The following is an 18,273-nucleotide window of genomic DNA, read 5'->3' on the forward strand; positions in this document are numbered from 1 at the left end:
AATGTTATAATAATGGGTTTTTCCTTTGTTCCATCATTTCATAGCATTTTATAACTACAATATACAGTATATAGGCTCATACACAGCTATATTTCTAACCCATGCAGTGCAGATCTGTTGGCCCATACTGTATCACCAAAGGTTTTCAATTTTTCATGCAGGCGCTTTTATTTGTTGTGACTTTTTAATCTTGTCGTAGATTCCATTGCATCCTACAAAGCTAATACCCTCTAAAAGCACTATGACACTATAACACACTAAGGTCTATAATGGAGTGCTCAATGAGGCTAAAATACAGTAATATAAAATACATAAACAGCAGCAGAAGTGCAAAGAAGGAGATGATAAATTTACCCCAAGATGCGGCAGACAGACCTTTATCCACAGCACTCCCACATCTTGTCTATAATGTTTTCTAGCAATGATTGTCTAAATCAGGGGTGGGGAACCTTTTTACTGCCGGGGGCCATTTGGAATTTTCTACCAACCATCGGGGGCCGCACCAAATTATCAACTTAAAAATTACCCGGATATATTTGGTCAAACAATTAATTAACTCACCCCTACTGTGGTGGCCGGAGCTGCTTCTCTTTGGTGCGGCTGTGATGTTCGGTGATATTGATCATCTTGTTTCTCACAACTTCTTTTCTAGGTTTGTCTCAGTCTGGAGATGCTGGGGGCATACACATCACAGGAGACGCTGGGGCGCATAAATTACAGGAGACACTGGGAGTACACATCACAGGAGGGGCTGGGGCATATACATCACAGGAGGTGCTGGGAAATATACATCACAGGAGGGGCTGGGGCATATACATCACAGGAGGGGCTGGGGCATATACATCACAGGAGGGGCTGGGGCATATACATCACAGGAGGGGCTGGGCCATATACATCACAGGAGGGACTGGGCCATATACATCACAGGAGGGGCTGAGCCATATACATAACAGGAGGGGCTGGGGCATGTACATCACAGGAGTGGCTGGGGCATGTACATCACAGGAGGGGCTGGGGCATGTACATCACAGGAGGGGCTGGGGCATGTACATCACAGGAGAGGCTGGGGCATGTACATCACAGGAGGGGCTGGGGCATGTGCATCACAGGAGGGGGTGGGGGGAGTACACATCACAGGAGATGCTGGGGCATATAAATCACTAGGGGGGCATGGACATGACTGGGGACAAGGACAGCACTGGCAAAGGCATGGACAGCACTGGGTGGCAGCACGGACAGCAATAGGAGGCATCACTAGGGAGGCACAGACAGGACTGGGGGAGCATAGACATCACCAAGAAGGTACGGACTAAACTGGGGGTCATAGACAGCAGTGGGAGGGTACAGACAGCAGTGGCGAGTACAGAGCACTGGGGGGTACACAGTACTGAGGGGTGGCACACAGCACTGGGGAATAAGGAGAGCATAAGGGGGGCATGGACAGCACTGATCATGGCATGGACAGCACTGATGGCAGCATGGACAGCACTGGTGGCAGCATGGACAGCATTAGGTTGTGCGGACAGCACTGGGGGAGCATAGACATCACCCAGAGGGGTACAGACAGCACTGGGGTGCATGGACAGCAGTGGGAGGTTACCTGTGTAACCTCCCACTGCGGGAGCATAGACATCACCCAGAGGGGTACACATTGTACTAGGGGGTACACAGAACTGGGGGATACACATTACTAGGGGTACACACAGCACTGGGGGGTACACACAGCATTAGGGGGTACACACTGTACAAGGGGGTACACAGCACTGGGGGGTACACAGCACTAGGGGTACACACAGCACTAGGGGGTACACAGGACTAGGGATACACACAGCATTAGGGGGTACACACTGTACTAGGGGGTACACAGTACTAAGGGTACACGGCACTGCGGTGTACACACAACACTGGGGTTACACAGTACTAGGGGTGAACACAGCATTAGGGGGTACACGTTGTACTAGGGGGTACACAGAACTGGGGAATACACATTACTAAGGGTACACACAGCACTGGGGGATACACACAGCATTAGGGGGTACACACTGTACAAGTGGGTACACAGCACTGGGGGGTACACAGCACTAGGGGTACACGCAGCACTAGGGGGTACACAGGACTAGGGGTACACACAGAATTAGGGGGTACACACTGTACTAGGGGGTACACAGCACTGGAGGTACACAGTACTAAGGCTACACGGCACTGCGGTGTACACACAACACTGGGGTTACACAGTACTAGGGGTACACACAGCATTGGGGGGTACACATTGTACTACGGGGTACACAGCACTGAGGGGTACACAGCAGTGAGGGGTACACAGCAGTGAGGGGCACACAGCACTGGAGGGTACACACAGCACTGGGGGGTACACACAGCATGAGGGGGGTACACACAGCACTGAGCAGGTGGGCAGCGATGGGTTGAGTACTCACAGTACTGGGGTGGGGGGGAGGAGTCACACGCACAGCACAGCACAGGTCCGGGAGGCCGACAAATCTGCTGCAGCTCTTCTGTGACTTTATCGCAGAGTGCTGCTTACCCGGCCCACCAGAGCATGCTAGCACAGGCTGGGGTTAAGCCTAGAATGTATGGGCTGCCGTCAGGTCTTGGAAGGAGCCTGTACATTTTAGCGTTTAATAGTGAGTCTGTTTAGAATGTACGGGCTGAAGTCAGGATCTGGATGGCGCCCGTACATTCTAGCATCTACCCATACGGCATCAGGCAGTGGGATTTAAAGGGTCGGCAGTCGGGAAAAGCGCTGCTGCCGCCAGAGCACTACGGTCCCCGGGAATGTGCCCAGGGGCCGCATAAAAAGTTGTCACGGGCCGCATACGGCCCGCAGGTTCCCCGCCCCTGGTCGAAATCATTATTATCAAGGAATACTGGATAAAAGAATGTACTAATTGTTTTCCTTCATTTTATAAACTAGATTATATTACCTCCTTCTATACATCATTATCCCTACACTCAGGCATAGGGGATACATCTATATAGTATTTTATTAGTTCTGGGCTACATAAGAGTAACCAATGGCAAGTGAGGATAGGAGAATTCCCATCATTGAGATCTTACACTGGCAATCTGCTTCTAACATTTTTACAGCAGGACATGGTGCAGAGAAGAATCACTTATAGTAAAATACATGTGTCACATACCGTATTTCCCCAAAAATAAGACAGGGTCTTATATTATTTTTTGCTCTGAAAGATGGGTTAGGGCTTATTTTCAGGGGATGTCTTATTTTTTCCATGATCAACAATCCACATTATTCAAAAAAAAAAAACAAAAAAAAACAACTACATTTATTCAAATATAGTAATATTGAATTCTGGAGCATCAACATAACTCTGTAAACTCTATTATCTATTTATATAGCTCTTATTTCTCATCTATTTATCTATACATCCATCTAATATTTATTTCTAACTATTGTCTACTTATCTAATATCTATCTATTTATATCTATCCATCATCTATTTATCTATCTATTATCTACGTATCTATCCATCTGTGATCCATAAATCCATCTATCCACACACTGCATATACCGTAGAAGATACAAACTTGAAATATAGAATTTAGTCCATTGCTGCATAATGTAATTACATCTTCTTTTAATCTTCGTCAGTTCTCTGCCAATATTCAGCATCATTCCCTTACCAATTACTAAATGAAGCCTAATGATCTTGAACATAAAAGACGATCTTGAAAATTATGAACAAAGCCATCAGTTTGTAATTGGATTTTAGGAGTACAATATAAAACTGGATTATTGTCACGGTGACTCTGGGATAGTGGAGAATGGGGGCCCCTAAGCTGTCGCTCAAGCTAGGGGGCCCTATGCTATCCCTATTCTCAGGGATACCTCTAATAGTGGGGATGCCAGAGTCACCTGACCATTCCTGATCCAATTCACCTCCTCCCTAGGAAGGATAGGACAGGAGTGTAATGAAAATCATAGCTATAGACAGACAAAGGAAAACCAAAACTCTGTCAAACACATAGGTAAAGACAATAAGAGATATAGTAGGAAACACAAGAGTTCGAATTTTGCTACAAAACATCAGGGGTAAAGTTCCACAACCGCAACAAGCTGATAGCACAATTTTCACAAAAGTATCTGGGACACCACACCACACAGACCAACATGGAAACTATTGCTGGCATGGGTAGTGTCACAACGCGGACTAGGAATGGTCCGGCATGAGCCAAAACACACAACAATAGGGGTTACTCCACGACAAACAAGGGGTACACTGGGGACACTTTAACAACGGTGGGTCCTAGGACTAGTGAGAGGGAAGATGCACTTCTCCTACACTTACCTATTGCTGTACCCTGCACTCCTGGCCAGTCCCTATACAGGTTCCCCACCTGTCGCCGAGCAGGAACCTGAAGCCCTGAGAGAGCCTACAATAGTCACTGGCTAGGGAGGGGGCAGGTAAGGGATACTATCCCCACTGCCGATCTAGGACAACACACCAGTGAAGGAAGACAGACAGGGGAAAAACACTACAATAGACTGCTGCAGTCAGCACCAAGACTGCAGCCACCACAGTAACGTCAACAGAGAGTTTCAGCAGCTCCATCCACCTCCAGGCCCAGCATCCAAATGGCAAAGAGAATAACCAGCACCCTTTGCTGGTAGCAGAGGATAGATAAAGGGACTGGGAGTTGTCCCAAACCAGAAACACCTGAGCTGGTAAGTAGCCTGCTTGCTGGCAAGGAATACTGATATTAACCCTACAACTGCCAAAGAAAAGGAAAACACGTTTAATATTGAGAGTCAAGAATGGCAATGACTCTCAAGTTATAAATCAATCACTAAGTCTCATATAGCAGGGAGACAACCGTGATAGGTAGAAGATTTCATCCAACTTAAATAGACGGGGAGCAGATGTAATTGGTTTCCCCACCACATGTGATCAAAGGAACCTAGCAAGCAGACTAGCAGAGCTTAACTCTTGCTATCCTGCCTATGAATCAGCACACATTAGGTTGATGTCCGAGTTCGCCAGTGGTGATCCCAGATACCAGAGAAATCATCGGGAGAAGTGTCAGATTTTGCAATGTGAACAGAGTCAGATGCCGCCATGACAGTCGGCGAAGTTCGTGCAAAACTCGTTGTTTTATGCAGTCACTGGGGGCTGCCATTTCTGGTCGCAAGTGTGTAAATGTCTCTGAACAACAGTTATACACATCAAATACATCAAATACTGCACACACAAGGCAAAAGAGGTTGATCTCCAATCCTACCTGGTATTCTGAGGCCATATTAGATGTGAACTGTGTATGCTCTCTGGCATGTGTCGTGTACAGCTGAAGGAGGACTATGGTTCCCTGTTTTTGGAGCCAGGCGCTATGAACTGAGCTCGAATCATCCTCACTCACAAGTCCAGTCACCATGACCTGTGACCTCACTCACAAGTCCTCGCTGTTCTGCCAGTACTTACTTCTCACTTGCCAGTGCTCACTGCTCCTTAATGCTAGTGGGTAAGAATAAATCAGGATCTAAGGAGTAAAAAGCGCAATAGGGTCTTAACTGGACATCACCTTGTGAGGTTGAGGCAAACACAATGATGAAATGATTTGAAAATGACAGCTGATGCAGAATCCACGAACTGTAAAGCCAAATCTAGACTGAGAGGATAAAGAAATGTGGTTTCTCCACACTGATTTAGAATTCATATGAAAGGACCAGGACACATGGACCAGGATGTCATAAGTTTTTGAAAGTACTCCAACTTTTTCATCAGTATATAACAGAGTTACCTAACCTAGTAATTTGTCCATCCTTGTTCTCAACTTGTAGTAATGCCCCCATCTTCTAGCAATGTCCCAATCCTGCTCCCTATCTAGTAGTAATATTGCCATTCTGGTACTCGTCTTGTAGTCATGTCCCCATCCTGGTCCCTATCTTGTAGTAATGTCCCCATCATGGTCACCTTCTAGTAATAATGCCCCCATCCTGGTCCCCATATGGTAGTAGTGCCCCCATCGTGGTCAGCTTTTATTAGCAATGTCCCCATCCTAGTCCCCATACAGTAGTAATGTCCCCATCCTATTCCCCATATAGTAGTAATGTCCCCATCGTGATTACCTTCTGGTAATAATGTCCCCATCCTAGCCCTCAAATAGTACTAATGTCCCCATCGTGGTCACCTTCTAATAATAATGTCCCCATCCTGGTCCCCATATAGTAGCAATGTCCCCATCTTGGTCCATATATTGTGTTACTGGACAATGCAGCAGCGTCCAGTACAGTAGACTTGGCTGACAGGATAATATACAGCAGCGCATACCTCCCAACTTTTGAAGAACAGAAAGAGGGACAAAGTATGCAAATTTTGGCTATGCCCCTAGCCACACCACAAATCCCACCCATTTGGCAGTGAGGGATGTTCAGCAGATGCCAATGACTGTTCATTCATTCATAGCAGCCAGACCTTTCTCATATTTATATAAGCGTCATTATATGACATGTTACTTTTTTACAAAAATATAAAAAAAATAGCCAGCTTACTTTTATAGTAGATGTAGTAGAATAAGGTCTGTTAGGATCTGTCTTCACAGAGAACGATGGGAGCCAGACACTCAATCCAACAAAAGAAGAGTGAAAATGCACAATCCAGTTGATGATAGTTGTATATTCACAAAATTGTTTCTTCACTTTAAAAAATAAATACTTTATTAATCACTGTTTAAAACACTGAAACAGTAAGGCGGGCTTTGCACGTTGCGACATCGCAAGCCGATGCTGCGATGTCGCACGCGATAGTCCCCGCCCCCGTCGCAGGTACGATATCGTGTGATAGCTGGCGTAGCGAAAATTATCGCTACGCCAGCTTCACATGTGTCGCGGGCGGGGAGGAGGGTGTCAGCACACTACGCTCGCCCCTTCTGCTCGGGTCCGGCGGCTGCCGCTGCTCAGTGGTGGCTCGAGCTGTGGGCCGGATCCCGGGGGTTCTCGAGCGGCGCTCCTCGCCCGTGAGTGAAAGGGGATTGGGTGTTGGGATATTGTTTATTGTCCGTGACGCCACCCACGGTTGTGGTGATTTCACCACCGCTGCTCTATAGGCCCGGGAATGATGGTGTGTAGCAGCGAGATGTTGGGTTGCCCCTCCGTGGGTAGGGGTTGGTGATCCCGGGGCCCGGTGAGGAGGTGGGAGATGCAGGGCCTGGTGGGCGCAGGGACGCGGGGGCTGCGCTGTGCCTTGCGGCACGGTGGTACTCACTCAGCCTGAGACGATGACACAGTTTTTAGTAAAACACTCGGCTGGATGGACGGGTACCCCCAGACGGCTGCAGTTGTTGTTTCTCCCCTGACCCAGTTTGATGGTGTAAGTCCTTCTTCCACCTCCGTGCACTCTTCTCCTGCACTCCGGCTTCCAGCTGGCTCCCCGGTTCCATACAGGTGGGCCACTGCCCAGCCCCGGCTACCTTCGGTTCCACCAGCTGTCTCCCCGGCTCCCTGCAGACGGCACTTAGCGTCTGCCGGACTCTCAGTACGAGGCCCTAGGCTCCAACCTAGGCCCCTGGCTCTGTCTGCCTCTCTGCAGACCTTCACTCTTCCTCTCCTAGGACTAGACTGGGCTTGTTTCCTGTCTCAGGCCAGCTCACTCCTGGGTGGGCGTCCCATCTCCTCACTCCGCCCACCTGGTGTGTCAGTCTGAGCCCGAGGCAGAAAGCAGGTCACTTTGGGGATGTCTGCTGTGAACTGCTGGGGGTGGGGGTGTGTGTGTGTTGTTATCTGTGTCCCCTGGCTTGTCCAGGGCGACACACATGCACTCACCTGCCCTGCGACCGTCGCTCTGGCCGGCGAACCGCCTCCTTCCTAAGGGGGCAGGTCATGCGGCGTCATAGCGACGTCACACGGCAGGCGACCAATAGCGGCAGAGATGAGCAGGATGTAAACATCCCGCCCACCTCCTTCCTTCCGTAGAGCCACCGGCGGCAGGTAAGGTGAAGTTCCTCGCTCCTGCGGCGTAACACACAGCGATGTGTGCTGCCGCAGGAACGAGGAACAGCATCGTACCATCGCTGCAGCAAAATTATGGAAAAGTCGGAGCTTGCAACGATGATACGATGACACTTTTGCGCTCGTTTATCGCATCATCTAGGATTTACACACTACGACATCGCAAGTGACGCCGGATGTGCGTCACTTTCGATTTGACCCCCACCGACATCGCACCTGCGATGTCGTAGTGTGCAAAGCCGCCCTTAGACTATCCCCTGTTATATTTGCCCTACATAATGGAATGGGTGACCAGAAAAATGCCCACCTGGTGATTGTCCTGTACAGAAGTTGCAACCGTGTTATACAGCGCCTCATACTTACTCTTCTTTTTTTAAACTCAAGGCGACCTGCCTGTGCATTAGCCAGTGTTAATTTGTTGCAAGCCAGGTAGTTCTGCAATCCATCAAAGAGAAACCACAAGCTGGGATGACTGCAATGGAACATAGAATTAAGTGCATAGTGAAATCCCTCACAACAGTTTGTGGTTTTTGGTGACTGTTTCAGGGCTGCATCATGATGATTCCATATTCTTATAGGAAATGTAGGATCTCTATCAGCTGCACCCTCAATATATGTAGAAAAAAGTATGTGAGCACCTTATTATAGCTTTCCTCATCTGGGAATGTAATGATGATGGAATTAGTGTGCACACAGCCGGTTAAATTAAGAGGTGCTGGTAGATGGGATATAACCTCCCAGGTAGTATATAACAAAGTTCACCGCACTCTCCAATAGTTTTTCATGCAACAGTGAGATTTATTTAGAAATATAGACGGTGGACAGTAGAAGGCAAGGGGAAAAGCGACTACAATTGTAGTCGCTTTTCCGCTTGCCTTCTACTGTCCACCGTCTATATTTCTAAATAAATCTCACTGTTGCATGAAAAACTATTGGAGAGTGCGGTGAACTTTGTTATATATCATCTGGGAATGTGGCAGCAAGCTTGTCAAAAACTCATCTCACATCTTCAATTGGCACAAAGGCTAATGCAGCAAGAGATTTAAGTGTAATTTTTATGTTGATATTACATACATACATTCTGTTTTCAAATCAACATTTTTTTATTTTTCTGAGACTCTGACAAAGATGAAAATAACACCCTGTAACATCAGCATGTGGAAAGGCAACCTTTACTGTAGTCACACAAAATGTCTCAAAATCCACTAAAACCTTTTGAGGTACCAGATTTGGAATCAATAGCTTCATTATTTCAGACTCTTAAGTGGGCTTTACACGCAACGACATCGCTAACGAGAAGTCGTTGGGGTCATGGAATTCGTGACGCATATCCGGCCTCATTAGCGACGTCGTTGCGTGTGAAACGCAAGAACGACCGTTAACGATCAAAATTACTCACCTAATCGTTGATCGTTGACGCGTCGTTCTAATCCCAATTATCGTTGCTGTTGCAGGACGCAGGTTGTTTGTCGTTCCTGTGGCAGCACACATCGCTATCTGTGACACCGCAGGAACGAGGAACCTCACTGTACCTGCGGCCGCCCGCAATGAGGAAGGAAGGAGGTTGGCGGGATATTCCGCCCGCTCATCTCCGCCCTTCCGCTTCTATTTGGCGGCCGCTTACTGACGCCGAACGAACCTCCCCCTTAAAGGAGAGATTGTTCGGCGGCCACAGCGACGTTGGTGAAGAGGTAATTGCATGTGACGCTGCCGTAGCGATATTGTTCGCTACGGCAGCGATCACCCCATGATGCGCCACCGACGTGGACGGGTGCTATCGCTCGCGACATCGCTAGTGATGTCGCAGCGTGTAAAGCCCGATTTAGGCTGTGTGCGCACGTCTGCGTGTTGCATGTTTTTACACTGCGTTTTGAACCGCAGCGTAACTGCATGCGTCCTGCATCCCCAGCACAATCTATGAAGATTGTGCATAATCCAACCACACGTTGCGTTTGGGAGCGCAGTGTTTCGGATGCTGAAATTTTGATCCAAAACGCTGCGTTCTAAAAAGCAACATGTCACTTCTTTTGTGCGTTCCGGATGCTTTTCCCACTCTGTCTATGGCAGAGCAAGCATCCAGAACGCATGAATTCTGCATGAATTCTGCATTCAACAATGCATCCAGAATGCAGCTTTTTGGCTGTGTGCTGAAACGCACGAGCGATGCGGAAGATTTGACACGGCAGAACGCAAACGTGCGCACATACCCTTATATGTGTTCATGTCCTTTCTTTGTAGTAAAATGTGGCGGATATGAGTTACCCACTTTGGCATGCCAAGTGTATAGTTGGTAAAACATTGGGGACTTTATAAAAGGTGCCATCTCCATAGATTGTATCTATGTTCAGGTCAAGCATAAGATCTCTATCTCCTAAATCCAGAATCCTGTTTCGATCATCCGATCATGAAGTATCAGTTGACTATACTTTTTGAGAATGCAAAAATTTATAGTTTTTGGGTTAGGCAAATTACCATCTGTTCTATGATAGACCAGGCTTCTTGCAAGAGATGATTTTCTTGTCATATGGGCCAATACATCATTACTCAACACAGACAATACCTTTCCCATCACGTTGCGAGGAGTAGCACTTACTGCTCTCATGTCTTCTCTCATTTTGCTTTTGGCAATGTTTGCTTCTGCTTTTTGAGGGCAGGAGTCATGACAATGCTCTGTTGGTTCTTGAACTATGTTGTCATCTTTTGTTTTGACAATTGAATGGCACTTTAAAGAGTGATGCAGTCGGCATCTCCAAGTCACCACTGCAATGATAGTGCAAAATGAAAGATATTCAAACCCCAAGTAAATCATGACTTTGTTGTTCCTCAGGCTTCTTGAAAACTCCATTGTTTGCACTAAAAGAAGGAATAGAATACTTTAGATAAACTCAAAATACACTTTTATAGAAAAGAAACTAATAAATATGGGGGGGGGAACACCTGTAATGACGGTGGTCACAGGGATCAAGGTCACAACCAGGCACCGGGGTACAGGGACCCGCCAACTCTGATGCCTGCTTCTGCTGAATCTGCATCCTCACTGAAGACACAGATCCAGATGACATGCATCGTGTTGCAGAGACCCGTCGGGTCCCTGCAAAGCAATACATGCTACTGGCACAATGGCTGTGAGCTGAAGGCTAAGGTGCAGCCATAGGGAGTGTGGAACACACTCCAATGTCAATGTCAACTGCCGTGCTGGTTGTGCGGTGGTTGCAGAAGACACCAGGCAATGCGGGGCAGAGGAAAAGTGAGTAGAATGTTTTTGTTTTTAATTTTGCATCAGGGGCAGAACAGGGATACACACACTAGGATTGGGGACAATGTAAACTAGGATGGAGACATATATACCAGGAAGGGAGCATGTATACCAGGATGGAGACTATGTGGACCATACATACCAGGATGGGGACCATATATACCAACATTGGGACATATATACCAGGATGCGGACTATTCCCCAGGATGATGGGCATATATACCAGGATGGGGAATATTACGACATAATGAAGGGAAAGGGGGCAATTCATAAGTCTTTATAGCATTTAGAACGCTACAAGGGCCCATATATCTGAAAAACATGTGTGTGGGGGAAGGCAGGTACAAATTTCACACTGGGCCCCATTGGACTCTAGTTACACCACTGCAAAACATATCATACATTCCCAGCAAGAACACAAGGTGGTACAAGCGACAGTCTCACTTTTCTGCTGTGCCTTCTGGACTTCGAGGACCAACTATGTCTGCCAGCAGCACCCTGCTTTTTGTGGGCTCCAATTGAGATGATAATGTATTAGATGTGACCTGCAGTTCCGTGTAACTCAACAGATAATATAGTGATACTTTTGTGCATACAGATAGTAGTGATTGCTCCTCTGGATCACACTGCTGCTGGTTCTGCATGTGCGGCTGTTTTGGGCTGGTGGAAGGAGTAAGGCTGCTTTCACACTACGTTTTTTTAACATCCGTCATGAACGTTTTTTTAACGCAAAAGCGGATCCAGTGCAAATGCGTTTTCATTTCAATGCATTTGCAATGGACTCGCGTTAACATGCGTTCACCTGCGTTTGCGTGCGTTATAGTGAGGATCCAGCGACTTGCAGTTTTTTAACATTTTTCAAAAACGCTACTTGTAGCGTTTTTGAGCTGCGTCCAAATACTGCAAGTTGCTGGATCCTGACTAAACAGCATGCAAACGCATGTGAACGCTGGCATGCTGATAGACAGAATCCTGCTTGCTCTACTGAGCATGCACAGAAACCAGCCTCGGGTGATCAGTCCCTCTCTCTCCTCCCTCTCATTCCTCCCTCTCTCTCTCTGTCTCTCCCCCTCCCTCTCCTGTCTCTCTCTCCCACCTGAGAGCTGCGGACACTCGTAACCAAGGTAAATATCGGGTAACCACTTGTCTTAGTTACCCGATGTTTACGTGTATAGACGCTCGTAACCAAGATAAATATCGGGTATCCAAGCAAGTTACCCGATGTTTACCTTGGTTACGAACCTCCGCAGTTGTAAGAAGCCGGCTCCCAGTCTGGCACGTTTAGTTCCCCTCACTCCCGATCACATGACTCCAATGCCCGCCCCTAAACATCCAGTGACAGCTTTTACAGCAAAAAAACGTTCATGACGCATGTTAAAAAAACATAGTGTGAAAGCAGCCTAAGGCAGAATCAATGAGAGATGAGAGCAGACTGTATCTATCTATTGCTGATACTGACAGACTGCTACAAACCACAGATCTTCATCATTTTTGCAGTTTTGCACTAGGTCAACTGTAAATCACAAGTTGATCACCTATCATGTGAACATCTTCACCTTGAACCTCAAATATCATAGATCTGATTGATGAATTATTTATTTTTTAAACTGAAGAAAGAATTTTGTGAATACACAACTATCATCCACTGGATTGTGCATTTTTGCTCTTCTTATGTTACTTTTTGTGTCTATAAGGCCGTGTTCACACATTACATAAATCCTGTGGTTTTTTGTTTTCTGCCGCTGTCTGCACCAAATTATACAATAACAATCTTCACTGATTTTGCCTCTTTGCTGCATTTCTTATGACTTTTCCCCATTATTTCATGCATTTTTGGTTCAGATGTGAATCTACGTTTTTGTGTTTTTTATAGTACAGAAAAGCTTTGCTTCTGCAGTTATAAAAGTCACTGCCGTTTTCTCCATGCATTTTTTTAAGCACCACATAAATGCCTCTAGAGGAAAAAAAACACCAAAACTGCAGAGTTCAGCAGTGTCTTTCATGGAATCACATCCACTTTGCTTGCACAATTACACACAGCAGAATTTATATGCAAAAAAGCAGCAAAAAATCCTGGCATTTACACAATATGCAAATACGGACTAAATGTCCAAGTAGAGTGGATGAGACATCATGAAATCTCCGCCCTCGGTGCGTCTAAAGACACCACTGAACTATGCAGTTTTGGTGTTTTTTTTTCTCTATAGACTTTTTTGTGGAGCCTGAAAGAAAATGCAAAAAAAAAGTGCTGTTACATTATTAAATACAGAATCAAAGCTTTTCTGTAGTATTAAAATACATTAAAAACCCAAATTCATATCTGCACCAAACATGTATCAAATGTAGGAGAAAATGCATAGAAAATGCAGCAAACACGCAAAAATCAGAGAGGATTATTATTTTGTTGTGTGGACACCTGCAGAAAAAAGTCAGCATTTACACTACGTGTGAACACGGCCTCAGTGTTACATTTTTATTACATTTTTTTATGGGTTTTAATAGAGAATGTTAATCAATTGCGCCATGTTTTTCACCATTTACCGATCCCCATAAATAATTTGATCGCTGTGTTGTTTGGGTCATTACGATTACAGGGACACTAAATATGTCCATGTTATTTGCTGATTTGTGTTGTTTATTATTTTTAAAATAAAGTGCAATAAAAATTACATTATTCTATTTTTTTTATTATTTTTAGTAATTTTATTAGAAGAAACAATCTTTTCCTCACCCTCTAGAATAAAGGACACAAGGATGCTGCTCTGTTCAGTGGATCTTTTCTATGTCCTGTGTAATCAGAGGTTGCATTGTAGGTTCATGTACATGTGCATAAAATACTTCCTCTGACATCATCAAAGCTGGTGGCTCCACAGCTAGGACAGCTAAGGCTGAAGTTATGTGTTTGAAAGCTACTGCCTTGATTCCAAGGGAGTGTTGAAAAATAAATTTTATTTTTGTCATTTTTTTCCTCATTTTTTTATAGTAGTTTTATGGGAACAAAAGAATCTGACTTCTTCCTTCAGTAACATGGAGATCTATCTATCTATCTAAAAAAAATGTAGCCATAGAAAAGCACCACTATTGCAGGGACTGGGTGCCAGGCCTTGCCACAACCTTCAATACAAAGAGAAGCCCTGCGTCACTGAAAAGATAGGTGCTCTGAGGTAAAAAACATATACAAAAAGGAGATAACCCCGGCACACTACCGCTCCCAAAAAGGCAATGATACAGTATTTTGTATGCAAAAAAATTGTTTTATTGACAAATTTTTTTCAATATTTCATCATATGTACTTGGTCCAAAAATTATTATTGACGTTTCGGCTGGAGGCCTTCGTCAGTATGGACTTTTTATCTAATAGTGACAAAAAAACAAATCAATAACACATATACATTTCAGAACTTATGTACAATCACATCCAATATCTTTTGATCAGAGTAGACGAGGATAGTTAATACAAGGCAGAGATACTATGAGAAACATATGAGGGCACAAAGGTATCATTTGTCAGTATAGGTCATATAGATCCAATTTTATTAGAATATTTAGTACTTTCAAAAGAGAAAGGTATTCTTTAGAAAAATAATTATACGCAAAGTTACTACTAGAAGTGAGGACGTGCGAGTGACTAAGCAAATGGAGGACCGACCAGGCATGGATCAAGAAAATAAGAGAGTTGGCAACAAGAAAATGGTAGGAATGAATGAGAGATGAAGGGCACAAGAAAAAGATGGAGGACTGGAGAAAAAGAAGGAAGACAAAAAGAGAAGGGAGAAAACAAAGAGCAGGGAGAAAACAAAGAGCAGGGAGAAAACGAAGAGCAGGATAGAAATAAAGAAATAAAGAATGATAAGAACAGGAGCACAGAAGGTAATATGGGGTAAATGTATAGCACACTCACCATATACTTATAGATACAAGTGAAGATATATGGCAGTTAGGCCGCAAAATAACATATGGAAAGTCTCTCAAAATCCTTATCTATAATGGAAAAAACATGTGTTAGTATGTCCTACAACATTGTCATTTGTGCAGGTATAAGTATGCCAGAAATTTTTTTGCATACAAAATACTGTATCATTGCCTTTTTGGGAGCGGTAGTGTGCCGGGGTTATCTCCTTTTTGCCACAACCTTCCACTTGTATTATATATTCAAAAATAGAAAAATAAAAGCAGCACTCCAGCTTTTGAGTGAGAAAAGGCTTTAAAGAGCCTGTGGTGACATTTCAGCTCCAGGTGAACTTTTTTCAAGCAGTGAAGTGTATATCCACAGGATATATATATATATATATATATATATACATATATATATATATATATATATATATATGTATATATATATATATATATATCATTACCAATTAGTACTTTTGATTTCCTCTCATCATATATAAGCAAAAAAAATAATATATTCATAGTGACATTACATTTGGGAAGTATCACTTACATTTTCAAAGTGTATACAATTCCATATATATATAAAGTAATATATTGTTTTTTGAAACACATCGTGTTCAAATTTGTGTAAAAGTGCAATGCACTATTAATCATTCACATGTGCTTCAATTCATTTTAAATACATAGATAAATAAGAAACACTCACTTTCCTGCATGCTGCAGCATTTGCATTTGTATTATCGTCAAACTCGGCGTCTCTACACCGTGTGCAGAATTATTAGGCAAGTTATATTTTAGAGGATTTTTTTATTATTTATCAACACCTATGTTCTCAATCAACCCAAAAGACTCATAAATATCAAAGCTTAACCCCTTAACGACCCATGACATACTGGGAATGTCATGGATCGTGTGCCGTTTATGCCCTCCCCCTGCCGCAGGCAGGCGGCGGCGATCCGCGCACATATCAGCTGTTTTCAACAGCTGACGTGTGCCTGCTAGCCGCGGGTGAAATCGCTTCCACCCGCGGCCATTAACCCCTTACATATCGCTCCCAAAATCAGGCAGTGATATGTATATGCGCGCCGCCATGACAGTCACTTACCCTGCCCCCACCGGAAGTCACGTGACATGATCACTTGACTTTCGGTGGTTGCCATGGTAGCACAGGGTCATGTGATGACGCCTGTAGCTAACATGACTCACTTCCTCTCAATGCCGGAATACAGCCGGCATTGAAAGTAAAGCACCAAATCTGCAGTTCTCAGCTCTGTAGCTGAGATCTGCAGATAGTGCAGAGCGATCGGATTGCTGATCGCTATAGCCCCCTAGGGGGACTAGTAAAATAAAAAAAAAAGTAAAAAAAAAAAGTTCTAAAATACTAAAAAAAAATAAAAAAAACCTAAAAGTTCAAATCACCCCCCTTTCACCCCATTGAAAATTAAAGGGTTAAAAAAATAAAAAATATACACATATTTGGTATCGCCGCGTTCAGAAATGCCCGATCTATTAAAATATAAAATCAATTAATCTGATCAGTAAATGGCGTAGCAGCAAAAAAATTCCAAACGCCAAAATTAAATTTTTTGGTCGCCGCAAATTTTGCACAAAATGCAATAACAGGCGATCAAAACGTAGCATCTGCGTAAAAATGGTATCATTAAAAACGTCAGGTCAAAACGCAAAAAATAAGCCATCACTGAGCCTCAGATCCCGAAAAATGAGAACGCTACGGGTTTTGGAAAATGGCGCAAAACGTGCGCCACTTTTTTTTGGACAAGCTTGTGAATTTTTTTAAACCCCTTAGACACAAGTAAACCTATACATGTTTGGTGTCTACAAACTTGCACTGACCTGAGGCATCACATAGATACATCAGTTTTACCATATAGTGAACACAGTGAATAAAATATCCCAAAAACTATTGTACAATCACACTTTTTTTGCAATTTTTCTGCACTTGGAATTTTTTTGCCGTTTTCCAGTACACTATATGGTAAAACTTATGGTTTCATTTAAAAGTACAACTCGTCCCGCAAATAACAAGCCCTCATATGGCAAGATTGATGGAAAAATAAAAAAGTTACGGCTCTCGGAAGAAGGGGAGCAAAAAACAAAAACGCAAAAGCGTAAAGTGCCCGGGGGCTGAAGGGGTTAATATTTTTGCAAGTTGGAGTGGTGTTTTTTTAGATTTGGCTACCTTAGGAGGATATCTGTTTGTGCAGGTAACTATTACTGTGCAGAATTATTAGGCAACTTAATAAAAACCAAATATATTCCCATCTCACTTGTTTATTATCACCAGGTAAACCAATATAACTGCACAAAATTTAGAAATAAACATTTCTAACATGCAAAAACAAAACCCAAAAAATTAGGGACCAATATAGCCACCTTTCTTTATGATGACACTAAACAGCCTATCATCCATAGATTCTGTCAGTTGCTTGATCTGTTTATGATCAACATTTCATGCAGCAGCCACCACAGCCTTCCAGACACTGTTACGAGAGGTGTACTGTTTTCCCTCCCTGTAGATCTTACATTTTATGATGGATGACAGGTTCTCTATGGGGTTCAGATCAGGTGAATAAGGGGGCCATGTCATTATTTTTTCATCTTTTAGACCTTTACTGGCCAGCCACGCTGTGGAGTAGTTGGATGAATGTGATGGAGCATTGTCCTGCATGAAAATCATGTTTTTCTTGAACAATACCGACTTCTTCCTGTACCACTGCTTGAAGAAGTTATCTTCAAGAAACTGGCAGTAGGTCTGGGAGTTGAGTTTCACTCCATCTTCAACCCGAAAAGGTCCCACAAGTTCATCTTTGATGATACCAACCCATACCTGTACCCCACCTCCACCCTACTAGCGTCTGAGTCGGAGTGGAGCTCTCTACCCTTTACTGATCCAGCCTCTGGCCCATCAATCTGGTACTTGTTTAATAAATTAGACAGAGGGCATGCTGGTAGTAACTCCGGCACTATTACAGGACATCAGGAATGCAAAATGTGTCGTTACTGCATAACGAGGGGTCCCGCATTTGCTCCTATGGTGCCCAGAGATATGTGGGCAGCAAAAGTTCCAACAACTAGGTATTTATGTAAAGCTGCGAGCAAAAATGGAAGGGATCCAGCA

General features: G+C 44.2%; 1 protein-coding gene across 1 annotated transcript in view; it reads left to right on the forward strand.

The window, feature by feature from the left end:
• MINDY4B (MINDY family member 4B) overlaps positions 1 to 18,273 on the forward strand; it is a 111,936-nt gene that overhangs the window by 46,391 nt on the left and 47,272 nt on the right. The gene's annotated exons all lie outside the window — the stretch shown is intronic.

This window comes from Anomaloglossus baeobatrachus, chromosome 3, assembly GCF_048569485.1.
Source record: "Anomaloglossus baeobatrachus isolate aAnoBae1 chromosome 3, aAnoBae1.hap1, whole genome shotgun sequence".
Classification (NCBI taxonomy): domain Eukaryota; kingdom Metazoa; phylum Chordata; class Amphibia; order Anura; family Aromobatidae; genus Anomaloglossus; species Anomaloglossus baeobatrachus.